At 43.9% G+C, this 12,479-nt stretch overlaps 1 protein-coding gene across 5 annotated transcripts in view; it reads left to right on the plus strand.

The window, feature by feature from the left end:
• Positions 1 to 4,095: 4,095 nt before the first annotated feature.
• The window catches only part of LOC108503005 (sodium channel protein type 5 subunit alpha-like), a 224,290-nt gene continuing 215,906 nt past the window's right edge, over positions 4,096 to 12,479 (plus strand). For 4 of the 5 annotated variants that reach the window (XM_017826522.1, XM_017826524.1, XM_017826525.1 and 1 more), the window contains exon 1: positions 4,096 to 4,166. The gene's annotated coding sequence lies outside the window, so the exon portion shown is untranslated. Of the gene's footprint in view, positions 4,167 to 10,229; positions 10,379 to 12,479 lie in introns of those variants that run through there. The other variant, XM_017826523.1, reaches the window with a different exon arrangement.

The following is a 12,479-nucleotide window of genomic DNA, read 5'->3' on the forward strand; positions in this document are numbered from 1 at the left end:
TTTATGAACATCTTTGGGGAATAAATGGCTCTTTGTAACCAGCATTGCTGTCTACAGTCCCTTTAAGAATGTACTGATTGCTTTGTGGGGAAAAAAGGTATATTTTGGAGAGAAGTGAATTGAAAGATGACACCAACTGATCTCCCCTCCCATAGTATTTATTTTGCTCCTGGTACTTACTTCCACATGACATGCACATTTACTAGGTATCAGCTGACTTGCCTGAACTTTTTCAGACATTCAGCAAGCCAGCATTACCTGAATGCTTCTTGCAGAAAGGCTTTGGCAAGGCAGAGTAGGTTTAATCAATTTTCCTCTCTCTGATCAGCCTGTCTATAGGGTTCCAATTAACATGGCTGCCTTATGATTAGTGTTTGCATTAAGAGTTGATTCTGTGCCAAGGATGTTCCCCAATTACTGTGTGATTTGGAGCTGCACATATCCAGAGCCCACTTGGGAAGTGCTGCCTTCAGTGTATGTTCCTGGGTTACATTTCTGCACCTTCTGAAGGGATGCTCAAAGGGAGGCAATTTGAAAAGAAAAACCCAAATACTGTGTACATATTTGAAAACTGGAGGAAAAGATTCTTTTTTGGGGGGTAGGAAATGGAAGAACCCTCTGAGTCCTGCTCCTGGTATGGAAGAAATTTGGCAGGTATCTTTCCCCTCCTGTACTCCTGCCTACCTTTTATTAACATGATTTATTTCCTTTGTAAATATTGCTCTGGTTTTTTTTCTGTAAGCTGAGTTCAGACTGAGCTGATTTCATTATCACAGGATTTAGGATTTTCTAGTATTATGAATAATTTCTGTATTTGTAAAGACAAATGAAACAGATGGGTCATCCTGGAGTTTCAACAGGGTTTAGCAATGTTTTCTCCCTCTGTAAAAAAGAAGTAGATTCGAAAATTTACGGAAGAATTATCTCTTAGAGACTGCAAAAATGAAGCAAGAAATGATTCAGGATTAGTGGATGGGACATTAAGTGAAAGTCTGTGGCTTTCTCCTCCTCTCCCTGGCTGTGCTACTAAATCTGTGACACTGAGATGCTGCTGGCTCTCAACCTTGGAATCATTGCTAATGTGGTTCTGAAGGAAGAAGGGAGGACAGAGGACCTCCTTTCATGGATTGCAAGTAGAGCAAGAACCATATGGAAGAGAAAATGGAAAACCAATATTTTAATATTTACTTTTAGCTGTCATGGTCCCTTCCACCTGAAATTCCTGACCTAAGGTAAATTTTCAGCAATGTCTGTGTAACATCAACCTGCAGAGGCAAACTCTGGTCTGTGAAAGTACAGGTGAGCATATAATATATAATATTACATAAGTAATAAAATAAAAATTCCCTCAAACACATAATTCAGCCCCAAAACACACATCTTCACATGTAATCAGCACAGAGAGCAGTATGACGCGGTCTATGAATCATAGACTCATTAAGGTTGGAAAAGACCTCTAAGATCCAACCATTAAATTAACTCCTCCTTCATAGGAAGAAGCAGTAGGTTCACATGTCCCCTCTCTCCACAAGCCCAACTACCTCATGATATATTTTTTTAGCTGTTCAGGGGAAGAAACACCATTTTTTTGAGGTGATGTAGGGCACAGCACCATGGTAGAAGTTTCTGCAGGTCTGAGCACCCCACAGTGATGGTTCTGCTGCCCAAGAGTTGGGAGTATTTCTGGGTGCTGAGAGCACTGTTGTGGTGGGACCATGCCATGGCCACCTCAGTGTGGAGGATTTCCACTGCAGCTCTGCTGCTGCGATGAGCAGTGTGACCCCCAGCAACTATCCCTACACTGTAGTTTTGCTATGGTGTGAATTCTTGTTTTAATTGAACTTAAAATGGTGTTGGAAATCATTAAACATTGCTGAGAAAGTGTTGTTCCTCTTGTAAGTTGGAGATGTCCTGTAGAGACATGACAGTGCAGTGGTTGGGGTTCAAAAACAGGTTGAGATGTCACAGACTCACAATCTGACTTTCTAGCATTGAAGATGTGCTCACCCTGACCTCTTTGGGCCCTCATGAGAACCTACTTCCTTTGGTGCATGCACCATTCAGCCCTATGATGAGAGGTTAAACCCCTGAGGATGTGTCTTCCTTTGCCTCCTGCCTTGCACATCATTTTGTGCTGCTCTAGGCTTTTACAGGCTCTTTTCCCACAGGGAAAGCTCCACTCTTCTCTGCCTTTCTTAGTCTTCATTCCCCTCCATCTCCTTTTGTTTGTAGTCTTTGTTTTCCAGTCTCTAACCTCTATTCCCCCTTCCCAGCTCCTTCTCTCCTCTTCCTAACCCAGCTCTTCCCTATGATATACTTCATTTCCTGCTTTTCCAGTTCTGAATCTTTGTTCATTTTGAATTCCCCACTTGATAATTTCCTTGAACATGAACTTGTTTTTGAATGGAGACCTGCTCTCCAACCACCTTCCCAGGGCCACTGCAGCCTCACCAGTTCTTTTCTTTACATGATCTGCTCCTTTCCCAGCACTTGCTGTCCTTGATCACCAAACCCTGAGCTGCTTTCACAGGAGTGTTTGTTACAACTGCAAACTCTCTTTCCAGAGAGGCAACAGCCACTTTCCAGCACATCACTGAGGCAATAAAGCAATGCCAATCTCCCCTGTACATCCTATTTTACCTTACTCAGTAACTTAAGGGTCTTTTGCAGTTTTTCAGAAGTTTCTTTCACTTTTACCATCCTGAATACTTCAATATTTCCATCAAGTCCTTGCCACTCCTCTCTACACCCACAGACATCCAGCTATGATCTTCCCAGTCACTGCTGGGCTGCTCATTTTTAGTGAAAGCTGCTGTTCCTACTCAATGGAGTTGCTGCCCTGTGAGCATGACCCAGGCATCTCTTCCTTAAGGCCTGAGGCACTGGGACAGTCAGCTGCAGGAAGAGATGGGTTTGGTTGTCTGTGGGTGATCAGAGGGCCCAGCTTTGGCACGGTTCACCCTTTCTCCCTTCCTCTGTGTGCTCAGGGACCCCTTGCTTTGTCCTGTTCCCCACTGCCTCTCCTCTCCCCCGTGCACCCTTGGCCCTGCTTGCACCCTCTCTCCAAGTCCACCATGACAACTCCCAACTTCCATGGCAGCTTCATCCTCCCTCCTTCCCCCTCCCACCTTTCCCTCCAGTCACTTTCATTCCATCTTTCTCCCTGGAGCATTTAGATGTAGCACCTGGGGACATGGTTTAGAGGTGGACATGACTGTGCTGGCTTAATGGTTGGACTCGATGATCTCAGGGGTATTATTTTACAAACTAAACAAGTCTGTGATTCTGCCCTCACTCATCCCGCTTCCCACTGCCTTTTCCATCGTTCTCTTCCCTATCCCTCCCTTCTTCCCAGCTCCTCTCATCCCTCCTTTCACCCTAGACCACGCAGATGTAGCACTTAGGGACACAGTGTAGTGGTGGACCTGGCAGTGCTGACTTAACTGTTGGACTTGATGATCTAACAAGCCTATGATTCTAGCCCTCCCTCATCCCACTTCCCGCTGCCTTTTCCATGCTTCTCTCCCTTCCTCCCAGCCCTTTTCATCCCTCCTTCCACCCCACCCCTTTTCTTTGCCCATCGTTTCTCCTTCCCCACCCGTCAGCCCTGCCTATCCTTCCTCCACACCCCTCTGCCTTCCTCCCTATCCTCCTGCCTGCCTCCCCATTCTGCACCTTTCTGCCTTTCTATTCTCCACGCCTCCCCCTCCCACATCCCCCTTTCTCCCTCCCCATCACTCCCCCTTCCCTTTCCCTCCCCTCTCTCCTCCCCGGTCCCTTCCCCCCACCGGCTGCAGGGGGCACTGCGGGGCCGCCCCGGCTGCGCTCGGCGGGGCGGGCGGTGCCTCCGCCGCTCCCTCCGTCCGTCCATCCATCCTTCCCGCCTCCCTCCAGCCCTCCTCCCTCCATCCCTCCCCACTCCCCCCCGCCGCCCGCCCGCCCGGCCGGGGCTCCGCTGGCTCCGCTCCGCTCCGGCGGCAGCGGCACAGACGGCGCGGCGGCTCCGAGCCATGAGCGCTCCGCGGCGGGCGGGCAGCGCGCTCCGCGCCCGGCAGCCGGGCGCTTCCTTCCCGCGGGACGGGACCGCTCGGGGACTAAAAACTCTGTGGATACAATGAAGTGGCTCTGGGACTCTTGGTTTAGCAGGAAAAATTAAATAAACCAATGTAAGTTTTTCTCTCTCTCTTTTTTTTTTTTTTTTTTTTTTTTTTTTTTTTGGTTTGGTTTGGTTTTGTTGTTTGCCTGTTAATAAAATAATAATAAAAGGGGAAAAAAAAAAAAGAAAGAAAGAAACGGAAAAGAAGCCTGGTGCCGAGCGTGTCGCGGAGGAGGAATTGGTAGTGCCGGGATTTTCCCTTCCCCAAACTTTCCCTCGAGGCGAGAGGAGAACCGCGATCGTCCCGTCCGAGCAGGGCGGCAGAGAGGGACCGGGGGCTGGAGCAGAGTGAAGTTGGCATAGCAAAGCTTGTGTTGGGCTGTAAAAGCAGAGCATATATATATTTATATATATATATATATGTTGCTGTTTAGAGGTAATTCTGGCAGAGAATCGGTCTGGTTTCCATCTCGCTTCCGCACCCAGAAGTGCCGGGAAAGAACAAACAGCAGAGAGAATAATCTGCAAATTGTTTGTTTAATGTTACGTGGTGTCAGATGTACTGGAGTGGGAATTTAGTGGCGGGTTGTGAAGGGAAGAAAAGAACTAGAATAGGTATTTCTGCGGTGGCAGGGAAAATGTATCGTTCTTCTGTATCTTGAGAATATTACTGGTATTACTTGTTGTAAGAACTGACATATTTTAAGTATGTATCTTAATGGCACCACACACCTCAAAGCTCTTTACAGAACACCTCTGCTTAAAATATTTAGAGTTTTTACCAGCACAAATTAAAAACTGGACTTGGCTTATGTAAATAAAAGAAAACTGGGGAGAGCTGTGCTGCACTCCAGCAAGGTGATCATGATTTTATCGAGGCAACCCTGAGGGGAACAATGAATACTGAGAGAACTGTGAGAGAGAATGAAAGCTAAATTAAAGCAAAACTTATGCAACCGAAGTGTGGCTGTAGTGGGAATAAATCAGACTTTTTTTTTTTTTTTTTTTTTTTTTTTTTTTGAGATTTGGGTGAGGAGGTGGAGATGAGCCTCTGGAAAGTGGAGAAACATGCAAGCCAGGCACACTTACAGCAACAGGTCTTGTTTTGCCTGGGAAGGATGAGCTGGGCTTTGTGAGTGCTTGAGCCAAGCTTACCCAGTCACAACTGGGGCAGTGGCTGATCCTGCAGACGGGCATTGGATCCGGGGCTGGTGGCCCCAATTTCTCCCACTGCTGGGCTGGCGAGCAGCTCTTCCCAAAACACAGGGCGGATGGTGGAATAAACGCGGTGATTCAAAGAGGATTTGTCAATACTAAAAATAAACAGGCCCGCAGATGTGTCCTAGAGGGTCATGTACAGGCTCAACATTTTCGGGGCCAATGAACTGATTTCGGCGATTTTCCGTCTGTGTGTCCTGTCCAAGGTGCTGAAGTTCATTTTGCTGCAATTTCCCTGAATTTCGGGGTTTGGCAGAAGTGGTCTTGGAGGCTTCCTCTCGTCTGAAACTGGTGAAGGGGTTCCCCCCCGGGTGGTATGAAGAAAAAGCAGGGATGTGTTTTCAGACACGTATATTTGATCCCTCCTTTTGGCGTGGGAAAACAGGCCAGGTGGAGACGCAGATGGATCCAGCAGATCCTATAAGCTTTTGGTGGCAGAGAATTGGAAAGGTCAGAGCTGTGAGGCAGTGAGGAGTGAAACCCTCTCATTCTAATGGACCAAGAAAGCGGTGGTTTTGAAAGTGTCATTTTTGTTGGTTTGAGTGCATTGCCTCAATGAGACATCTGGTTCTGGCAAAGTTGAGGGGAGCCCAGTGCAACAACGGAATGGAGATGATGCAAATGGAATTGAAGCGATATTCACTGATTTTGTTAATATTTTTTTTTTATTCTGATGTAGCCTTTTGAAAGGGCAAACACAGTTGGCAGACAGCTTCAGAGGTAGAGGGTCCTTTAGAAAAGAAGAATGTCTTTTGGGGGCAAATGTCTCAACATGTAAGCAATAGAAGCCTGTCCTGCAAGTTGTGATATTTTTAGATTAAAGTGACAAAAGGTCTCAGCCTCGAGTAGTGGAGTTTATGTAACTTTGGTAGAGACAGATCACAGTATTGCCAGAAATAATCACAGATTAATATTTTACTTAACTTGTTCATGATTGGAGTTCAATACTGTCACATGGTTTTTCTCAGATCTTGACACTCATTCTGACTCATTCATAATGCAGCTTTGTACTTCTGTCTGACACTCCGAGGGTTTTACAAACACGAAGGGTCAGATTCTAAGGCCAGTGTTCTCCCACAGAAGTAGGTTTTGCTGTGAGGAGTCCTGCAGATTTAAAGCATGCCAGAACTCTGTACAGTGTGGTAGAGAACTGATACTGTTTCATGCCCTGAATCATTCGTCAGAGCTCACAAAGGTATTCGGTTGCATCATTGGGTATGTAGCCTAAATACCTTGACCATGAAGGGGGTATGTAGACCACGAGACTTCATGACTCTGAATGACATCTTATGGGTACAGACTTTAAAACTGCAACAGAGTTGAGAGCATTGTATTCCTGACTTGAATGAGAAACTGGCCCTGGTTCTCGCTGTGATGGACTAACACCTGTGGCACCGGCTAACACCTCCCAGGACTTTTACAGGTTACAGGAAAATGTTGAGTGGTTGCTGTGTTCTTGGTTTAAATGTGTTGTCAAAATTATATTCAAAAATTTGCTGTTAGGAAATGACATCCTAAACTGGCATGGGAGATTTATGAAATATAGCTAGTTAGTTTTAATTTCTTTAAAATATCCTGTTTAAGATATTAAATAGGGATTGGTTTGTCTTCCCATTACCATTTTCTGCTTAATATCTTGAAAGAATCCTCTGTGTATGCATGTGAGTAAAGAACATGTTGGATTGCATATTAAAACATGTTGGTTGTCATTTGGAAAGCCTGGTCATGCTTTTCAAAAGGAACAGGCTGTCACCTGTTATCACCTTAGATGCCTTAGTTTTTGGAAGTTCAACCTGAAAAACATAGAAGAGACCTTTTGTTTTCAGAGAGTGAGTGCTCAGTTCTTCCTGAAAATTGCTACCTTGTAAGTTGTCTCTGAACATCCTCAAGAATCACTTCTGAAGATTATAGCCCTAATAGTTAAAAAGTGACAACAACTAATTTCTGAGTTCTGTAAAATAAAACTTCAGTAACACAGAAGCAGCATCACTCTTAAATATACATTTGACCTTTCTGCTTTGTGTTCACATGTTGTCTTCAGGTAGGGCCTTAATCAAAGGATACAGCAATTTATATTTGGAATTCTGTCATCACTTCTCACTTGCACCATCTAGCCTGTAGGAAAACACATGAAGTCAGTTGAGTATACTTCTATTTGATCATAGTGAATATCTCTTTAACAGTATCATGTATGACTGCAAAAAAGTTTAGATAAATGTGTGTTTATTTATCTTTTAAATAGGATTGTCCTTATGAATATCTACCAAAAGGAAACCCTGGTTGTATTTCTATTGATCTTGGTTTATTATTTAGTCTGCAAACAAAACTGATGGGCCCACTTTGACCTGTCTCTGTCTCTTTGGGTTTCTCTTGCAAAGTGACAGTTTCTAAATCAGGAAGAAAATCAGGTCACATTTCTGGCTCTACAGGATTTATCTCATTGCTCTTCTTTCAAAGTAATTAGAGTTACTAATAATGAGGAAGAGAAAACTTTTCCAGAACTGGAATGTCCCTAACTCCTCTCTCCTTCTGGCAGTTTTTGTGTCACTGAAGAGATCCACGTAGTTCAGAAAGTTTGTTGTGGAGGATCCTTTTGCTCCATCATACACATGGTATCTTCCTTTTAGTTTAACTGCAGGTGATCTGGTCAGTCTTACAAATGTACCTTCGTTTTCTTAGGTTAATTATGTCTCCTTATTTATTTCCCAATCATTCTGGGGCGGTGTTACTGGACCAGCTCCGGGCTGTCCAGTTGCAGTGAGCAAGATCCCAGATTTCAGGTTGGGAGAAGAAAGAGGGCGTATCTACCGAAGTTATCACATATCCCAGTCCCTAGTTGACTCAGGAAAGAGTGGTTTTGTTAAATGCATGTAGTACCAGCTGTCATAATTGCCCCTTCTACCCCTCTTTTTCAGGTTTCTTATCAGTCTGACTTCACAAAGCCAAATTCTCAGCAAAGATGGCAAAAGAACGACAAAAATTCCCTCTCTTCTCACACGCCCACCTTTGAGGAGGTGTGGCCTGGCCTTCCACGAGGAGGTCACCTTGTGAATCTTTTGTGTGCAAAATTTTCATCAGTGTCAAAAGATTCCTTATCCTTCATGGCAAAACCATGCCTCCTTGCTCTTTGTATTGAACAAAGCCTTTTTTAATCACAGTTCTGCATGACAGGAATGGCTTGGGTTTTATTTTTATCGTAATATTGCAAGAGCTTTTTGAATTAAGAGATCTGACACATCAAATAGTACTGTTGTACCAAAACATGCAGAAAAAATTTAAATTCTCCTAAGCTCCAAGTTTTCTCTTTGCCCTTTTTTATTTGATTTTAAAATCAGAGGTTTTCTTTTATATCTTGTCAAAAATAAGTCCATTCTTTACTGGATTATTTATTTCATCTCTCAGCTTGAATTGAGCTTTCTTGCTTTGCTAAATTTCTGCCAAAGAGGCTTTTTACTGCAATGCTGAGAGCCCTACCAACAGGTTGTAGGTTCTTTTTAAAGCTTGCTGGATTCCTAAGGTGCTAAAACTGCTCTGCATTCAAGTTATCACTTGAAAGATATCTGCAACTTGTGCTTTATTAATTTTAATCCAACTCCAATATTAGTATGGAATACATAAAAAGTCTTACTGATTTTAATTGCAAGTTTGTAAAAAGTTAGGTGACTGAATGCAGACTGTGGTGTGTTGGAAGAAATGAGTCTTTCTCAATATTCATGGCATGTGAAGCCTGACCGTGAACACTAAGCCTAAGGTCTTAGGGTTTTGAAGGGTTCTTGGGAGGTGTGAGTTGTGGTTGAGGTTTTTTGCCTGCTGACTTTAAGGCTTAAGAGAAAATAAAACAGATCTATATGATACAAAGCTATAGAAAAACTTGTTGATGGGCAATTTTTTTTTTAAGACCTGTTAGCTGAAGGTAGATTAAAGATTAACTTTTTAGACCAAAATCCATTCTTAAAAACTGCATTATTTCTAAAGTTATTTTTCCAAGATTCTTTTCCTTATCATAATGAAATGGTCACTTTTGCCCCCCAAAATGGTCAGTTTTGTTATTGTCTTGGTGGCTGAATATGCCACTGTTCTGCCTGGCTGGCTTGCAGCATGTTGGGTCTAACAAGTTTTATGTGCATCAAGGCTTCACGTTTACAGAAACTTGGTCCTGGGAAATCAAAACAGGACAGTACAGAGGGATCACTTCTAGTTATTTCCAGTGAGCAAAAATTCACCCCTGTAGGAGCCAACTTGGATTTTATGCCCCACTGCCAGCCCTTTTTGGTCCTCTGAGGAGCATCTCTGCTGCCAGGCTGTGCGAGGTCAGACACTGCCCTTGGGAAATCCCAAAAAACATGAACTTTAGAAAGAAGTGATGATAAATAAAGAAAGCTCCCTCACCACGGTGTAAGGCTCCTAAAGAGGAGAAACTCTGTCATGAAGTTTTTGGTTTTCCCTGTGATGTGGAGTGGGCAGAGGTTTAGGGAGAGCGATGTTAGTGGGGGATAGGAGGGAGCACCTTTAAAGTGTTAGAGCCTGACTTGTAGACAGGCACTTGGTGTTGTCTGAGGCCTGACACATTAGTGGCCGTTACATAATGCACAATTATAAAATCACACTAAAGCCTCTTTAAAATACCTGCCTGATTATAACAGGGTAATTACGCCGCGTTTAATAGAGATGAGTGCTGCGGGGAAGGGACCCCCCTGCACCAAAACTTGTTCCCCTGGCTGCCACATCAGATGCAGCCAATGGTGCCGTTCTCCTGGCCCGTGGAAGCCCCAAACCCTCCGGAGCCCCCCACGGCGGTGTGCCGACTCTCGTGTTACAGGGGTTGTCCTTTCCTTCCGGACGAGGATTTCTGGCTGTCGCTGCTCCCCATATTAGTACAGCCCGTGCGACGCCGTGACGCGGCCGCCCTCTCTCCCTCCCCGGGGCCCAGCACATCGTCTCCGCTGCCTCCCCAGCCTTGTTCCCAGCCTCTGACATCGAGTTATGCGCAGCTCCCGTGCTGCTGGGGGGGCCAAAGGCATTGCCGGCCGTGTCCGCAGCAAGAGGGTCTGGAAAGCACTGCAAGTATCTTAAGAATTTTTTTTTTTTTCCTCCCTCCTCTGTCTCTTTTCAGAAGTGTTTCACGTCGAGAGGTCTAATCTCCCTCGATGCGTGCGTGTGGTTCTCATTCATGTGAGAGCAGGGGCTGCTCCGGCGTGTGTTGTGTGTCCCTTGGGAAATAACCCCTTCGGAGTTGCAGTGCGTGGCAAAGTTCCCCCCCCGGTTTGCTGAGGTCCTCGTAGCTCTTTCCTTCCCTGTGCCCGTCAAACAGAGGGATGAATCCTCCTCTCGGCTCTGCCGGTGTAAATCCAGATCGATTTGTTTGACTTCAGCAGAGCTAATCCAGATTTACACGGCCCTTTCCCTGAGGACTTCCCCCGTTTTTTGCTCTAGGTGACCGTTAGTGGGCCAATGTCAAAATACATCTGATCTAGTCAGATTCCCTGTCTCCAGTCATTAATTATTCTCTGGCAAAAGTTTCTGAGGAAGAGCGGTTGTATTTGAAAACAATATACAAATTCTGTTGCTAATTTTAGAAGGTAAGGGAGATTTTTTTTCCCCTCCTGTTGAAACTAAATATAATTTGAAAGATAATGTACAAAGACTTAAATATAGCACTCAATTATACATTGCATATGAATGGTTTCTCTTGGTTTTAACATGTTTAGTTTGTTTTTCCATCTTTCTCAGCAGACAGCTGTTAGATAAAGAGAGAAAAGTAAATAGTTGTTATGAAACTGAACGTCATAGCTAAAGGGAACAAAAAAAAGGAATCATCATATGAATATGGAAAGATAAAGACAAAATAAATCCTATCTGTGCTTTTCCCCTTTGCCCCATCCTTTCATGAAACTTCTGTAGTAGTACTTTAGCTAAAGAAGTACTTTAGTGTTTCTAGAACAAATTTCCTGTAGGTTCATTATGCTCATGTTCCTGCTGGATTCAGGCAGTTTTGAATTGAAGCTCCAAATCCTTCATGGGAGGGTAAAACTGGGGTAGAAACTTTCCCAGGAAAATCTCTGTGGTTTTGGGTTCTTTTGCCCTTAGCGGAAGTTTTGCTTGAGTTACACTGAGTTTGCTTTTCTATGAAGTTGCTAAACTTGACGACCCTCAAAAGTTTTGTTATGTCCATACAGTGTCTGAACAAGCACCTGCAAGGTGTACAGATCTCCTTCTGCCTGCACAGGATGGCTTGAAAAACTTGCTTTCTCCGGTAGTTGTGAGATGCAGCACTGCTCCTCACATGTCATTACACCCAGGAAAAATTGTTCTTTTTGTTAAAATTTTCTCGAGGTTTTCCCTGTTTTGTGAAACCTGAGCAGTGCTGGGCTGGCGGGTTCTTGCTCTGTGTGTTGTGTGTTCAACAGTCAGGTCCCAGTGCAGATCGCTGCTTTTTAGCTGCTTCTTAGGGCAGGCCAGAAAGAACCTAGAAATGCCACACTGGGAAACACATTGCCTTCTTTTATAGAGATATGCAGAATGGCATAAAAGACCCTTAGAATAAAAATAACAATAATTAAAAAAAAACCAACCAAAATTATGATTGTAGACTCCTGGGAACAGGGCAAGTGGCTGCGTACGAGCTTATGATCTGAAAACATTGAAATATTCTGGGCTGTGGTTTTCTTTTATTAATTATCCTAAGTGATGTTCAGAACCTGAAACCAAGGCTTTTAGACACATCTCTGGTGCCTAATTCTGCTCGCTGTCTCATAACAGGGTGAATCAGGAGGCTGTTTATTGAAGTCAGTGATGCAGTGTCGATGTAAAAGCGACATAAGGGAGATGGAGGATTTGTTTACGAGCATAAAAGTCCCCTGGACAGTTTAACACTAACAGAGAAAATCACCGAATAGCTGCAAAGCACAGAGCTTAAATGTATCAGAAATAAGTTTTCTGGAGCATTTCCAGAACTATTTTAAGGGCCTGATCCAGAGCCTGGTGAAGCCAAAGGTAAAGCTCCTTTTGACTTCTTCAGAGCTGACATTACACTTTGAAACATCATTCCCTCTCTGAAATTTTCTAAAGCTGTCTTTTAGATGGTTTTAATTAACCATTATGCCAGATGTAATGTCTTTTTTATCCCTTTAGTGCTTGGATTTGTTAAATATAAGAAAGAAATAAT

The sequence above is a fragment of the Lepidothrix coronata genome, unplaced genomic scaffold (genome assembly GCF_001604755.1).
Source record: "Lepidothrix coronata isolate B3197 unplaced genomic scaffold, Lepidothrix_coronata-1.0 Scaffold128, whole genome shotgun sequence".
Lineage (NCBI taxonomy): Eukaryota > Metazoa > Chordata > Aves > Passeriformes > Pipridae > Lepidothrix > Lepidothrix coronata.